Here is a 14,520-nt window from a genome sequence, read left to right on the forward strand (position 1 = left end):
AGTTAGACAGCTGTTAGTCCTCCACTGTATTGCTAACTAAAGCTCTGCTTTCTGCCAAGTCACCTTCTACCCCGGAAGTCCATGCAATTTAGAAGAACATGCATACATGTACAGCTAATACATACCCATCAGCTCAAAAAAACTTCGTAAATGCAACACTAATGTTGCAAATGGAATTTAGAAGAGGACTGCCAACATGTTCCACGCAGTCAAAGCAACCTGAACTTTCAAAGGTGATGTTCATACTGTAAGATGAACAGTATGAAAATCAAATTCCAAATCTAAGCAGCAAAGTCAGAAGGCAAAAGCACGTGCTTTTCACCTGCTCATTGCAAATATTCTCAAGGTTGCTACATTTCCATCTATATAATGAAGCAAACATTGATGAATGCTATGCCTAGACTTTTTTGTTCACGTGCAGATGAGCATTCTCTTAGGATACTCATACACACTTTCAATTACAAAACAAAATATTTCATGTATGTACACATTGTGTGTATGCTGGTGTAATTTGTGTGGTTTATTTTTATGGCTGGGTAGTCACCCGTGGTTTGTGATACATGTCCAATTTCAATCACCCAAATGACTAATCAAGCTTTTGAAATCAGTAAAACCATTTCTTCTTATTCACGACCCACAGCACAGGAGAAGTTTCCAGAGGAAAAGGAGGAAGAAGTCAGAAAAATCCCAGAAGTATACACATAAAGCTTTGATGCTCCTGCGCAAAGAGCTTTCCTGCACTGACAAGACCCAAGACCTTTTACGCACTACCTCATTAGAGGTGAACCATTGCAACCAGCTTCACACCTTTCCTCCACACTGTCTTGTCTGGGGATCTCCATGGATGCAGTCAGAGGGTACCGCACGCTCCCAGCTGCACGGTACAGGTGAGCCTCACCAGTACTGGTGGCTTCATACAGGGATGTACTAGTTAAAAGCCACATTTTAGTTGTTGGCCCTCATCCTATAACACAGGCCAGAATGCCTGTGTCATGAAATAAAAACCTGAGGTATTATGATGACAAAGAAATCCGATCACCGATCACACTGTAGATTAGGACTGGTGTCAGATTTCTGGAAATCCAAGGGAAATCTACCCAGATTTTCTAGAATTCTGAAAGAAGGTTATTTTTTCATAAAATAACTGGATTTGCTCAAAACTTAGCTAGCCACTGCTGCAAAGGTACTGTTCATTTTTTCATGTTTACTTCGTACATAGGTAAACTTAGTACTTTCATAACAAAACAAACAAAACAAAAATCTCATAATTGTTCCAAGGAACCAATAGCTAGAAAGATGGTATCTCTCAGCTAGTTTGAGAGATTAAAAAAATTCAAGTTAATTCCAAACAGGAATAAACCCACATTTTTCTATAAGGGGCAAGTCCTTCAAAACACACCTTGGGTCGGTTTTGTTAGCCCATTTTGGATGAATAATTTTTTTCCGAATGAAAAAGCTGATTTTTTCATTCTGAAAGTGTCAAAATAGGGGGCTTCAACTTCATTAGTGTGCATTTTGAGAGAGTTGGGCTTTTTACCTATGAAACAGGAAGCTAAATGGAATATCCTTGTTTTAAAAAAACTGCCTATCTTGATGGACTCTGACCTGTTCTAGATTCTCTAAATAACTGCTTACTGCCCCTTAATCAGGCAGCAGAGGAGATATTTATAGATGGAGCTTTAGGAGGAGTATCTGGTATTTTGTTTACTACTTTAATTTAATTTTATAAACAAACTGTGTGGATGGAAGTGAGAAGCATATGAATGGAGGTCTGTAGTGGAAAGAGCCAAAATGGAACTCTGACACCAAACTTGAAGTGGAAGGGGAGGCACTTCTTCCAGCTCACCTAGAGAAAGGAAAGCTATGCCCAGCAAAGTAGTATGAATAAAGTAGTGTGCTTCAATCAGCTTATTCCTTCATCAGAGGCAGGTAGGACTATCCCCACTAAAGCTGGCACAGTCCTAGAGCCACATTGTGTGCCTAAGGAGAAAGAAAATCAAATCAAAACAGAAATAAGCCAGCTGAACAGGAAAGAAAGGACAGAAGTCCCAAGTTAAGAAAGAGGAAGAAACACAGTGAACCACATAGATACAGAATTTTAAGCTGACATGGCAAGATACCCAAAAACCAGCAGGTACATTTAGGGCAGAAATGATACAGATTGCTTGTAATGTGGTAAGATTAAAAAAAATACTCATGGTTGCCAAACAGATTAGAAGAAGTAAGGTGGCACAGGGAGATCAGAAATGGAGATGGCAGAGCTGAACTGCTTTTATCTTTTATTTGGCAAAAGGTGTGCAGTTGTCATTCACACTAACACAAATGCTAGTAAGGGTGTACCCAGGAGAATGCCTTTACCCCAGGAGAAAACTGTGGCAACAAAATATTATTTCCCATGCACGAGGAGCACAAAGAAGGCCAGAACTTTCCTAACAGGAGCAGCAGGTCTGCGAGTGAACTCAAGTCAGTATTTCTTACCACAGTTCCAACTTATGAAGGATCTTTGAATCTAATACCACCTAAGTGAAAGCCTCCTGGCAGACTTTGCATTAGGCTCCTTGAGAATCAAAGGGCTTTTCTAACTAAAGGAAGCACAGTTTTCACCTTCTGTGTCAACCTTTTTTTTAATGAAATGGAAATTGTTTCACACAGTTTATATTTAACATCCATTGGCTCCCCAAAAGCCATCATATCATTCTCTGAAGAACTCACTCCTCTGTATTTTCACTGTTCACCAGACTTTCAATACCTTCAACCTGATGTTTATTCTTCCCTCACATAATCTTAAAATGAGAATAAAACACCAACTTTTTAATAAAACTTTAAAAATGCTGAACACTGCAACAATGATTCCCCAGATCATTCTTTTATTTGAACCTACTGTGATTTAGAATAAGAAATTAGTCAGATTTCTCTGTGTACTTAATCACCTGTGAAACAATCAACCAATGTGAAAATGTTCACCGTTAGTTTTCTGCTATACAAAATTCTGTGTAAGACCAAAATAGTCACATATGCCAAAACTGTCTCAGAAAGGCCACAGGAAGATGAAGAACCTTTATGAGAGCTCAATAAGTCAGTAAGTCTTTAAGCAATTATCTTTTCAGGGGCAGAGCCTGTTTCTTTGTGAAAAAAGAAGAGTACGAAGGTTTCTCAAGAAAGAAGTTGAAGAAAGATAAAAGAAACTACATTCAGAGTGATCATTCTCTTGTGTAAACTGTTAACAGAATCTTAGATGAGGGATCAAAAAGCCCTTTGATTTTCAAAGCATGTTATAGCTGTTGCTTAAAATGCACTTCTGCTTGTAGCAAATATCAACTAGTTTAAAGCTTAACTAACAAAAAATTGTATTATTTAAAGAAGATATTGACAATTTAGATTGGGCCAATATGTTGGATTCTGTAAAAATCACACAAAAATTTCCTGAACAAAGTTAAGCTGAAAGGTGGGGTGTGTTATGAAATGCATTTATTTTTTTAACTAGAGTTGGAGATAAGTAACACCTTTTTTTTTTCAATACAATAAACATATCCCATGTTATTTGATGTAAGAAACACACTATTTCATAAGTTGAGAAAAAAACTGAGGAATTAAATCCAATAAGTAGAGATCATGTGAAAAAATATTACACTCGCTTCATATTCCTGAAATGAACACATAAAGAAGGAAGGCCTAAAAAGAGCAGAGAAGAGAGCATACATCTGGGAACCAAAATTCTGATTTTATCTAAGCATATTAGTTAGCCCTCCCACATCTAGCACCAAGAGGCTCAAACTTTGGTTCTGAAAAATGCCCACGCTACTCATGTGTGGTGATACTAACCGGAAGCTAAGTATATGTTATAATTATTGTTAATTTAAGTATATTATTTCAAATGTCAGGTTTGGAAATAAAAATTGAGAAAGAGCTGCAAAAATGCATTGCTGGCTTCATAGTAACAACTGACGTTGTCAGCAGATCCCAAAGCGTTTCATCGGCTATATATAGCGACAACTTACTCTGTCCCTGAAATTCAGCCATGGATGAAGTGTAGCAAGAAACATTTATAGGCCAGACAAATACTACCAAAGCATAGCTTGGGCTTCAGGAGTATGGAGAAAATGCTGACTGCACTGAGATCACTGGCTTTTGCCAACCTTTTGTGTGGAAGGAAAATCACGGGGCTGAGACATCGGGTGATCCATACCAGCTTAAGATGCCCTATGTGACCTTGAGCAAGTCAATTCAGATAAAATTTTCCCAAAAAGCTAAGTGTCGGCACATTAGACTACTCTCACTGAGCAAAAAAGAAACAAGCTGCTTGTGATACACTCTCAGCAATGCTTCCTTTGGCCCTTCATGTCCACCTAGAACACAAATTCTCTGGAACAGAGGCTTTTTCTGTCTAAAAGCCCTGAGGAGCCTACAGAAAAATTACGTGTGCTTTACCTACCATACACCCTTCACCTGCATGTTTGTCTCGCGGGTCTGTGTGCAGCCTGCATCCAAAAATGCCTAGCACTATTCAAGTACGTCAGGCTTGCTCAGGCATTCAGGGTCCCTTACACTCTGGAGGGGGTGCCCCTACTGCTTGCAGGGCCACACTTGGAGCCTTGGAGCCTACACAGCAGATGCTCCTGGTTTCCAGAAAAGCTTCAAGGCAGATATTAGTAAGAACCATTCAACATCTGGTCCCTGCCACAGTATCACCAGGCAGTACTGCGATACATAATAACAATCACAAACTGCAATGTGAGTGCTGAAAGATGTAACGTAGCAGAGGGCAAACCCTCTACTGAAGGCGACTGCCAGGCAGCACTACAAAAGCACAAGCACTACACTACTTTCATGAATGAGAAGAGCCCTCAGACCTCGCATTCTGACACATTCCTATTAAATATTTCAGAAGAAACCATGACACCTGAACTCCCTTATCCCTTGAGCTAGCCTCTCGAGGGTGTCTTTTTTGCTTAATGGTTCCTGTCTGGGTAGATGCAACTCCCATTAGATCATGAACTAAACAGTACCAGAAGCTTCAATAGATGCTTTGCACAGATTAAAAATGTAACATCAAAGGAAAAACTGGGAAATGCCTATGGTAATTTATATACAACACTGCAGTCAGTCTGTTAACACACTGAAGTTGTAGAACGATATACAGACAGTTACAACGTAATACACACAGTAACAGGTGGGGAACCTACAAATAGTGCTGGCATAAGATTGGAAAAAATGGTGAGACAGATCCAGGATTATAAAAATGGTTCAGCGATGAGAATGCAAGGGGCAGGACTAGGGGTATAGCATGGCCTGTTACAAACCTTCTGAAGAAACCTTCACACCATCATGTGTTCCCAGAATCCTGGCTGTGTTCCTGTTTTATGTTGGCTTAGCCTTACTGCACAAAGATACTAAGCAAGGAAGAAATTGTGCAGCTAGGGCAATGTGAAAGCCTGCAACTGACTATAGAATTTGTACTTCATGAACATAACCAGTTAAAAAAACCCCTCAGTGAGCCAGCCTGTGACCCATAGCTGATTTACCTGAGACTATTTTTCTAGAAAAGCACAACATTGTTCAGCAATAGTTTTGGTTACACTGAGAAAAGAGAACAGAGGCGTGTGCATGTGAGATAAGGAATGCATAGACAACATGCCTTTATCTAGAAACAAACATCATCAACTAAGTCAGAGTTTCCAGACAATAATTATCTAAGAGGCACAGATGAGACCTGTCAGGTTTTAAATCACTGAGGTATGAGGTAGAGATTACGGGCACAGGATATGGGCACTGGATATCAGACGCTGCATTTGTACAGATTGACTGAATGACCTTAGACAAGTTGCAGTTTCAATGCCCTCATTTCTCTTTCCAGATACACCAATGTAATTTCACTAACATCAATTAAATTAAAGTTACACACTCCAGAAGGCAACCTGGTTGAACAAATTGCCAGTCTCAAACTGAACACTAGCTACTTACTATTCATTCCACAGGAGCGATACAAAGATTAGTAAAAAGGAAAAATTCATCACTGTACAAGGGAGCATGAGGTACAACCTGAATTACTGCCAAACAGGGATAACATGTTCTTTTTGCAACATGTACAGTGCAAGTTTTCCTTTTTCAGCACTGTTGTCCTTACATACTGCCCAACAAAGCTTTACTCTGACACAGCTGTATTAAGAATCAGTAGTGAGAAAACGAGCAATGTTCCTGCCATGCCTGACACAAAAGCAGCAAGGCCTGAATTTTCCAGTTCCTGTTCTGAAGTCAATTGTTCCCTGTCCAACTATGATCTGTCTCACTAACTTTGGCCATATTCTCATCTCAGGTAACAGTTTTGTACAACATACTTTCCAGTATGAGACTGGTTGCTCTTGAGATCTACCAGCAATAACCTACTCGTGGTGAAGGCCCTTGAATATTCTCAGTCCCTTTGAATGCAGACAAATCCTTTGTTTCCTAATTGGCTCACCTCTCTCCCTTCATAAATCCAGTTTAGCATAAGCAAAGCAGGAGGGGAGAGTATTTGCATGTTTCTCCACTTTGAAACCAGTTTGTCTATAGGATAAATGCAGTGGAGTTGTACTAATGGGCAGACTAGATTTCTGTTGTGTCCTATAGTTGAATCTGGAATAGCTGTAATCTTCCAGAATTTCATAACTGAATCAAATTCAAGGTGTTTTTTTTTCAAGCCAGATGCTGTTCTTAGGTATTTTTCCAGTTCATGTGGACAATAGTCAGCAACTAGGACAAAGGTAAACCTACTTATATGCTGGTAAGGCTCCACATGTATTTATAGCAAACTTCAGAATTCATTTTTCAGTTGAGATAGTCTGAACACATCTTCCCCTGGAGTCTTTTCCTATGATAAAAGCATTCATCAGAAAGCTTACTTTTCAGTTCAAGTGGATGGATTCAAATGTATCTTGGACTTCTCTAGAGGTGACTACTCAGTTAAAAATGCACTTCTAGAACACTAGAACACCACTGTGGCCCATGGCTCAGCAATCCCTCTTATATCTCCTTCATAGGTAACCCTGGCACAGAGATGATCCATGGAAAATTAGACTGATTAGGCCCTAAATTTGTAGGGCCTGATTTTTCACTCTTGAAATACCAGTGGTGGAAGTCAGGAGGGTCATAAACTGCACTTTCAATTGCAGGAATGTTTAGAACAATGCATGATGGAAATACCAGACAAATATAGGATTCTGTTGGGCTTATATATTCAAACCACCAGGCCTATTCAGTGAGCAAAAAGACAGTATGCGAATGTACTCTGTAAAGTACTTTAGGGAAAAGACAAATTCCATAGTACCAGCATTCATTATCTTAAAACTGTCCACTGGAAGGGGAAATGGAACTACAGGCAGTTTAGAGCATGTGGCTCAGTTTTCTTTCTGTAGACCAGGAATAAAACTAATGCTGTGAATATAAGGAAGTATATGAAAATCAAATACCCAATAGATTTTGAATACTTGAAGACAACTACAAATACTGTGATGACCAGAAATGAAAATCATAAATTATGTATTTGCGAATGTGCTTTAATCGAGTGCAACAGACCTTCACTGAATGAAAAAAAGAAATCATAATGCTGTAGAGCACTGCTTATGCAATACACTGAACAAAGCAGGATTTCTGGAGAAAAAGTAGTTTGTGACCCTGCAACTAAAATCTGCATTGTGATACATACAAAGCAGCTGAATTTTAAGATTGCTTGGAAAACTTAACTCTGGCGCAGTCTACCATTAATTGACTTGTGATCTTGATGTTCTTTTAAGATATGTGCTCTACAACTAACCATAAATACATTATGAATTATGCAATTATAAATGAGTTCTGAATTAGAAGACAGTTCATACAAAATGTTAAGGAAAGAACTAAAGGTTTCCAGTGCAGATTAACAGTTACATAACCACCACGGCTTCTGCTCAAGAAAGAACATCGTATTTTGCATCTCAGATCTGTCTGTTGTATTTCACACAAAAGAGTCTTGAAATGTGTTACAGTGACACAGACAGACTAGGCACATTTTAAAGATTAAGTAAGTCATACATTTTTAAAAATGTTTTGTTCCCCCTTCACCACACTGTTAAGAATTAGCAGGTATTGCAAACCAATGGGAGCCTACCACAAGTAAAGTGAGAAAGATTTTGAAGCGTAACCTCTCCTGTGCAGTATCTGAGAGCATTGCAGCAGGAACTGCTTCATCTCTGGCCACCAGGCTTATTTCAAAGTGTATTAGCATCACTGGCAGAATCACCAGATCCTTAGCACCACACACTCCCTTCACTACTTGTTCAGGCCAAGCTGCCTTCCTACCCACTATACTAAGTGCCTGTCAAGCCTTCTGCAGAAATAGCACCCTCCTCTGAGTGTGGCTGAGGAATTGCCTCTGATATCACTGGTCCTCTAAATCTCTCTCAAGTAGTTTCTCTGCAGAGAACTCTCTGAAGTTACTGGCATACACAATACATGCAGAATGACAGAGAGTAAGAAATACAGTGGATAAAACACTGACAATATACTTTTGTCAGTAAGAGTTATTAGCTGTTAACAAGAACATTTCCAGTTGTCAAGACTATTTTATGAAAGGCAGCACAGCATCTTATTATCTCGAGACAGCAGGGCCACTATTTTAACTCTGAAAATATGGCACCTCTAGTAAATCACCAAATCTGGAGATCTAGGTTTATCATTAAAACTCAGTTGCATGCCCTCATCATCTAAATCAAACACACTATTTCTTCTAATAACAGGTTTTTTCCCCAAGAATTCCCAAGATATATAAAAGCATGAACAGTTTCCAATGCACAATGAAAGCAAGTACAAAAGCCAAACATTTTCTAAAATGCACTGAAATGTAGAGAAAGGTTTGGTGGATTTTTGTAATTGCAGCTACTTCGTATAATTCAGTATCACAGAACTGCACTTTCTGACTTTCTAATACTTTCCAAATATTATAGTATTAATATCTCTCACATATATATTTATATGCATATGTACATACACTAAAAAATGCTCAGACGTTCCCAGTGTTCCCAGTGCCTCTGTGCCAGGCATTACATGAATGCGTAACTCATTCCTACACAAAAATATGTAAAATAAATAAATTTTAGAAAGTGGATGAATAAAAATATGTAACCAAATATAATTGCACAGCAAAACCAGCAGATATATATTCTCCTCTCTGCTACTGAATGTGGATCATATTGTTTTCAGGCATTGTCATATGAAGTTGTGAGCTAATTCTAGTTCAAACCATGTGTTCAGCAGGCCTGCGGACTGGCAGTGACTAGGGCAAATGAAGAAATGAAAGCAGCACTGGCTTCAATAGCCAGCCTGGGAAAAGGCTGAAGTTTGTATTTAGTGCATCAAGATAGGAATGACACTACTTCTCCTTCAGGGAAGGAGCTGTGATTAATCTCAGCATTTAAAACAAACAAACAAAAAAAAAAAAAAAAGGCGAATGGCTGGCTGACAAGCAAATAGAGGTTTGAACAGCTGCAGATTAGGAATGGGTAGTTGCACCATAAGAGATCTACTCCTGTTCCAATGCTGTCAGTTGCTTGAATAACAGGCAGTTGAGGGAGGCAATAGTGAGAGTGTTCTGCAGTAAAAAAAGCATGTTCCATATTGATCACTTCCTCCTTCTCCCCATCCTTCAGTTTATTGTCTCTTTTACTGTTTACAGCCCTGCTATGAAAGACAGGACATGTCTAGTGCCCAGTACACAACACTCTCCTTGTTGCTTATTACATGCAAGTCCCTAACGGCCACATTGCCGCACTCTGATTACCAAGTTCTCCCAATGCATTAAACAATGTGACTCACAACTACCACACAGTAGATCCATGACACCTACTCTCTCAGACTGTCTGGCACAGGTATCTTTTCATAATAATAAACATCTAACCTATACACACATGAATATCATATTTCCCAATCTAATAAATATCAAATCATGACAAAGGATTATCACAATCACAGAAATCATGACAGACTTTTTCAGTGTATTTTCCTATTTTTCATTGCAACAATTGTGCAGTCCTTAAAATCCAACTTTCTAGCTGACTTTTTACACAATAAACAAACAAAAAAAATCACAATTCATCAAGTAGCTCAGCACTGAAAGGACTGCTTTTTCCTTCCGTTTTTCACCATATCCATTTGTCTTTCTTACTCTCCCTGATGCTTTTGGGGCAAACTAGACCTTCCTCAAACGGATACAAATGGAATTATAAGGAGGACTATTCCCTACCCTTTTCAAGCCAGTGCTTTCTCTGCATGTGCCTAGCTGAAGCCGATTTGTTTATCTGGGGGTTATTTCTCCTTATCTAGAATATATAAAAGTCTCCTTTACAAGAATTTTGATTCAAAAGTCCTCAATTTATATTACCGTATCAGAAAGCCTTTAATACAGTAGAAGTCCAAAAATAGCTTCCCACCACCCCATCCAGAGGGTTCCTATTTATTATTAGATCTGGAATGCAGCTACACATGAGAATTTATGGCTGAGGGAAGCTGCAACAGATTTCCCAAGAGAAGACAGGGAAACACGATACTGCCTGCCACAGTGGTCAGGGAGTCGATGATGTGCTTGATACACTGCCTAGCAAGGAAGCTTATTCCAGCCCTTCAGTTCAACTGAAGAATTGTTCTCCCTTCAGTCCTGTTCCAGTAATGAGAACCGCAATTCTGCATAACCCCAACCACCATCAAATTATGCTTGATTGTCTCTGCCCTCAGTTACATCAGCTGTGCACTCATACAACTTCACTGACCCCATCAGAATTACTCTGGAGTTTCACTAATGTAAGCATAAAAAGATCAAGCCCTTAGGGAAGGAAAGGTACACAAGGAAAACAAATCTTAACTCTCTCATTTTACATATTTGTGTTGCTACATGATACAATGTCTCAAATCTCTTTGCTTCTAACAAAAGCTTAGCCAAGGGAATAATGGCCTCAAGGCCTTATCCATGTATACACTGCAGAAGTGTACTGTCTCATCATTTCACAATGTCCTGAGGTGAAGGGTGACTGCTGCATTGTCACTGGGAGCAGAAAGAACTGAAAACAGAGAAAAATACATTACTGCAGCCTTAAAGTACACAATAAAGCACTGTTCTTCCTGATAATTACAGTAACTCTATAAATTCAGACACTACAGATGTATTTTTATAAATTATACACTTCCAATAGGGAGAAGATATGTACACAAATTAAGAACAAGACACAGATTAGCTTGGAGCAGCAGATTTAACTGCACAGCTTCCAAAAGTACAAAACTTTGGCATGCCTCCTACAACCAACAGCAAAACGAAACACACCCCTTGACAATAAGATTACCTTGGTTTACAAGATGTTCAAGCCACTGCTCCAGAACACAGATCAGTTTACAGGTCAGTTAGTATACATATACCCACATTAAACACACGTAACTGTTAACACCTACTTTTGCTTCAAAAGTTAAGAGAACTTGATACACTCTAAGGAAGTTACAGTCTTCTTTGCATATCCTAGAAAGTTTTTAATATTACTTCATTACGGTGCAATCATCATATTTTAGATGTCAGGCATTGTCACGTTCCCTATTAGAAATGGCAATGGGAAAATATCAGGGAGCATACCAAGATTACTAGCAAGTGACGGTTAAGCACATGGAAGGTTGATCTCTTCCAACTCCTTCAGAACTGTTTTAGTAATCCAAAATCATCATGGCTCACTAGATTACAAGAGGTGGTACAAGAAGGAAAAAGAAGTGTCATCCTAGCAAATGAATTAATAAGCTTTTGAGCATACTTAGGAGTACTAAATACAAACACAGTCTAACTTTTTATGTAAACAGTAAATTGTATAGGTAGTACTCAATTCCTTAATCTTCATTTTGATATATTACAACTGAATGCTACTGAACACACTCCTTTTACGTATCAAAAGTGATTCCCTTTTTCTCTTTGAATGAAATTCCTCCCCATGCATTGCCTACACATGAAACCAAACAAGAAGATGCATTCTGCAAGAGCACCTAATGGGAATTTGGTCTACAAGACCTAGTCTGTGTAAGATCTCTGAAATGCACACAGTGTGACAAGGGTTCCTCAGCACTACTTCATTCCACAAATTTCCTCCAACTGGGTTGCATTACTTACTAAGGTAGATATAGCTCTCTATATGCACAGCTGGTGAAGTGAATTGGAAGGAAAGGAATATAAAGGCTAGATCTTAATCTGTATAAAGACATCAATTATATTTGCTCCAGCAGTAGCATAAATCTACCCAGATGTAAAGAACATTAAGTTTATTAGCATTTGCATTTCTCAATTTTTTTCAAACACACCAATGTTTACAAGTGAATAGGCTTACAGAAAATGCTTGAAGCAGATCACTTTTTCCCAAACAAAAATTAGCACATGACAATCTATATTCTAAGACTTCAAGATTTTTTAACAGACAATCTAATCAGTCAAACACAGTGATCACAGCTGTAGTATGGCTAGGAGAATTCCATCCATACAGACTACCTATGTGATAATGCAGGCACGGAGAAGCTAAAAGGACCAATTGAAACAGGCTTGGGTTTAAGTTCAGAAAGGTATGTCTCTGTAGTCCAGTATGGAGCAAATCTCTGTGATATTCAGGCTTCACCACTGGGAAAGTACAACACCAACTAAGCATATTCTCTAAAAGATTTTCTGGTTTTATATTTTTCCTGGGAAACACTTTTTTGGAATTAAATCAAGAACAAGTATTTTTCCCTCTGCAGAAGGTATCTCTGTTCCTCAACCTCCAAAGGGAATCCCAGCTTTACTCTGAAACCAAACAAGGATGGAACAGAAAGCACAGAGGTATAAAACCTGCCTTACAGCTCTCCATGGGAAAGAATAGAGCGGGATAGCGGTACTGGAAAAGCTGAACCTATGTCAGTGTTTACAACTTCTATTTTATCTTTCTGACTATAGTATTCAAATAATGAATCACATTGCTAAAAAATTACTACTTTTCTCTTTTAGAAACAGCTTTCTGTCCTTTGCAAAGTCTACATATTTTAATGTTTGGTATTTTTAGACATGGAAACATGCATATTTATGCAGGTATAAACCATACCAAAAATAAGGCCACATAAGGTTTCATAAAGGAAGAAGATGCACAAAAGCCACAGGGCATGTGAAAAAGTGCAATAAATTGGCCTCTTGGTTTGCACCACCCCTAGACAGCTCATTTGTTAAATGATCAGAATCTCAGTGTGAGAACAATCAGAAAAATAACAGCAAACCTGTTAAATCAGTAATATCCTCCAAATGCCACTGTTGTAACTGCAGTGGTAGTGACCCTCAACAGCTCAGCCATGGCTGTCATTACACCCAGGTAACACCTGTCACAAGTAACACAATACATGCTCCCTGACAAGGCACCAGCAAATATTATCAGACACAATGTCAGACATCCAACTTCATTTTCACTCTCTGCTCCCTCTCTACAAAGGTTTAACTTAATGCAAAGCCTTGTTGAAATCAGTGGATACTCCTAATGGATAAAATTAAGCATTTAAACAATTCTCTGCAACCCTAAACTTCTATCAGCTTTTTGTATTGCTGTTATATGCTAAATGATTGCCAAATAAGGCAGCTTTACTATGTGAACAGATTTGTTATTTCTGCCATGGACTACACAGATTCTCAAAAACACATGGAAGTAATTGTACAGATCTGGTGCTGGAATTGTTGTATTTGGCATCATTTTGTCCATCCACTGGCATCAACTGAAATTAGTTTTATTTCTGCCTTTTTTTTTTTTTTTTTTTTTTTTTTCTCCAGGCTTCTCCTGGTTTCTCAAGCCACGCTGCCTTTCTGGCTTTGTGCACCAACTTCCAAGCACAGAACCCTGCAGCCTTGTATACAAGCTGGTGGGAGACATTGTAGTTTTTAATACTAGGAATTTCTTTTCAACCTGATGGCAACCAAACTATGGATGAGAAGCCTGAGTGAAGCTGTGGAATTTCCATCCTTGGAGATACTCCAAATGCAACTGGACCAAAACTGAGCAACTGGCTCCAAGCTGGCCCTGCTCTGGGGCGAAATCAGACAGCTTTTAGGGGACTCTTCCAACCTACTTCTGTGGGTCTGCAGCTGGGACCTAGCCCCTGCACACTACAGTAGCTTTCATGACCTTTTGCACTCAGGGGAATCCTGCACTTCCCTGAGCGTTACTCACTCCAGATATGGAAAAAGCCTGAGGTGGAGCTGTTAAGATTTGCTAAAATTATTTTAATAGAAATATAGAGGAATAAGAAATATATTCTAATGAAACTAGTAGTTGCACAACAAAAGCTGCTATGAAATCCTCTGTACAGCCCTGTACCAAGGCTAAGAACTTATATTTACTCAAAGAATGTAGGTATAGTAATTAGGTCATGTAACCATAGTTTGAAAGAAATAATTGATGAAATAACTGATGAAAGAAGGAGTCTGTTTCTCTACCTTTCTCTAACAAGGAGCCTGTTTATAAGTTATCTAGAGGGAGCGACTAA

The sequence above is a fragment of the Falco rusticolus genome, chromosome 6, assembly GCF_015220075.1.
Source record: "Falco rusticolus isolate bFalRus1 chromosome 6, bFalRus1.pri, whole genome shotgun sequence".
In the NCBI taxonomy this organism is placed as follows: Eukaryota; Metazoa; Chordata; class Aves; order Falconiformes; family Falconidae; genus Falco; species Falco rusticolus.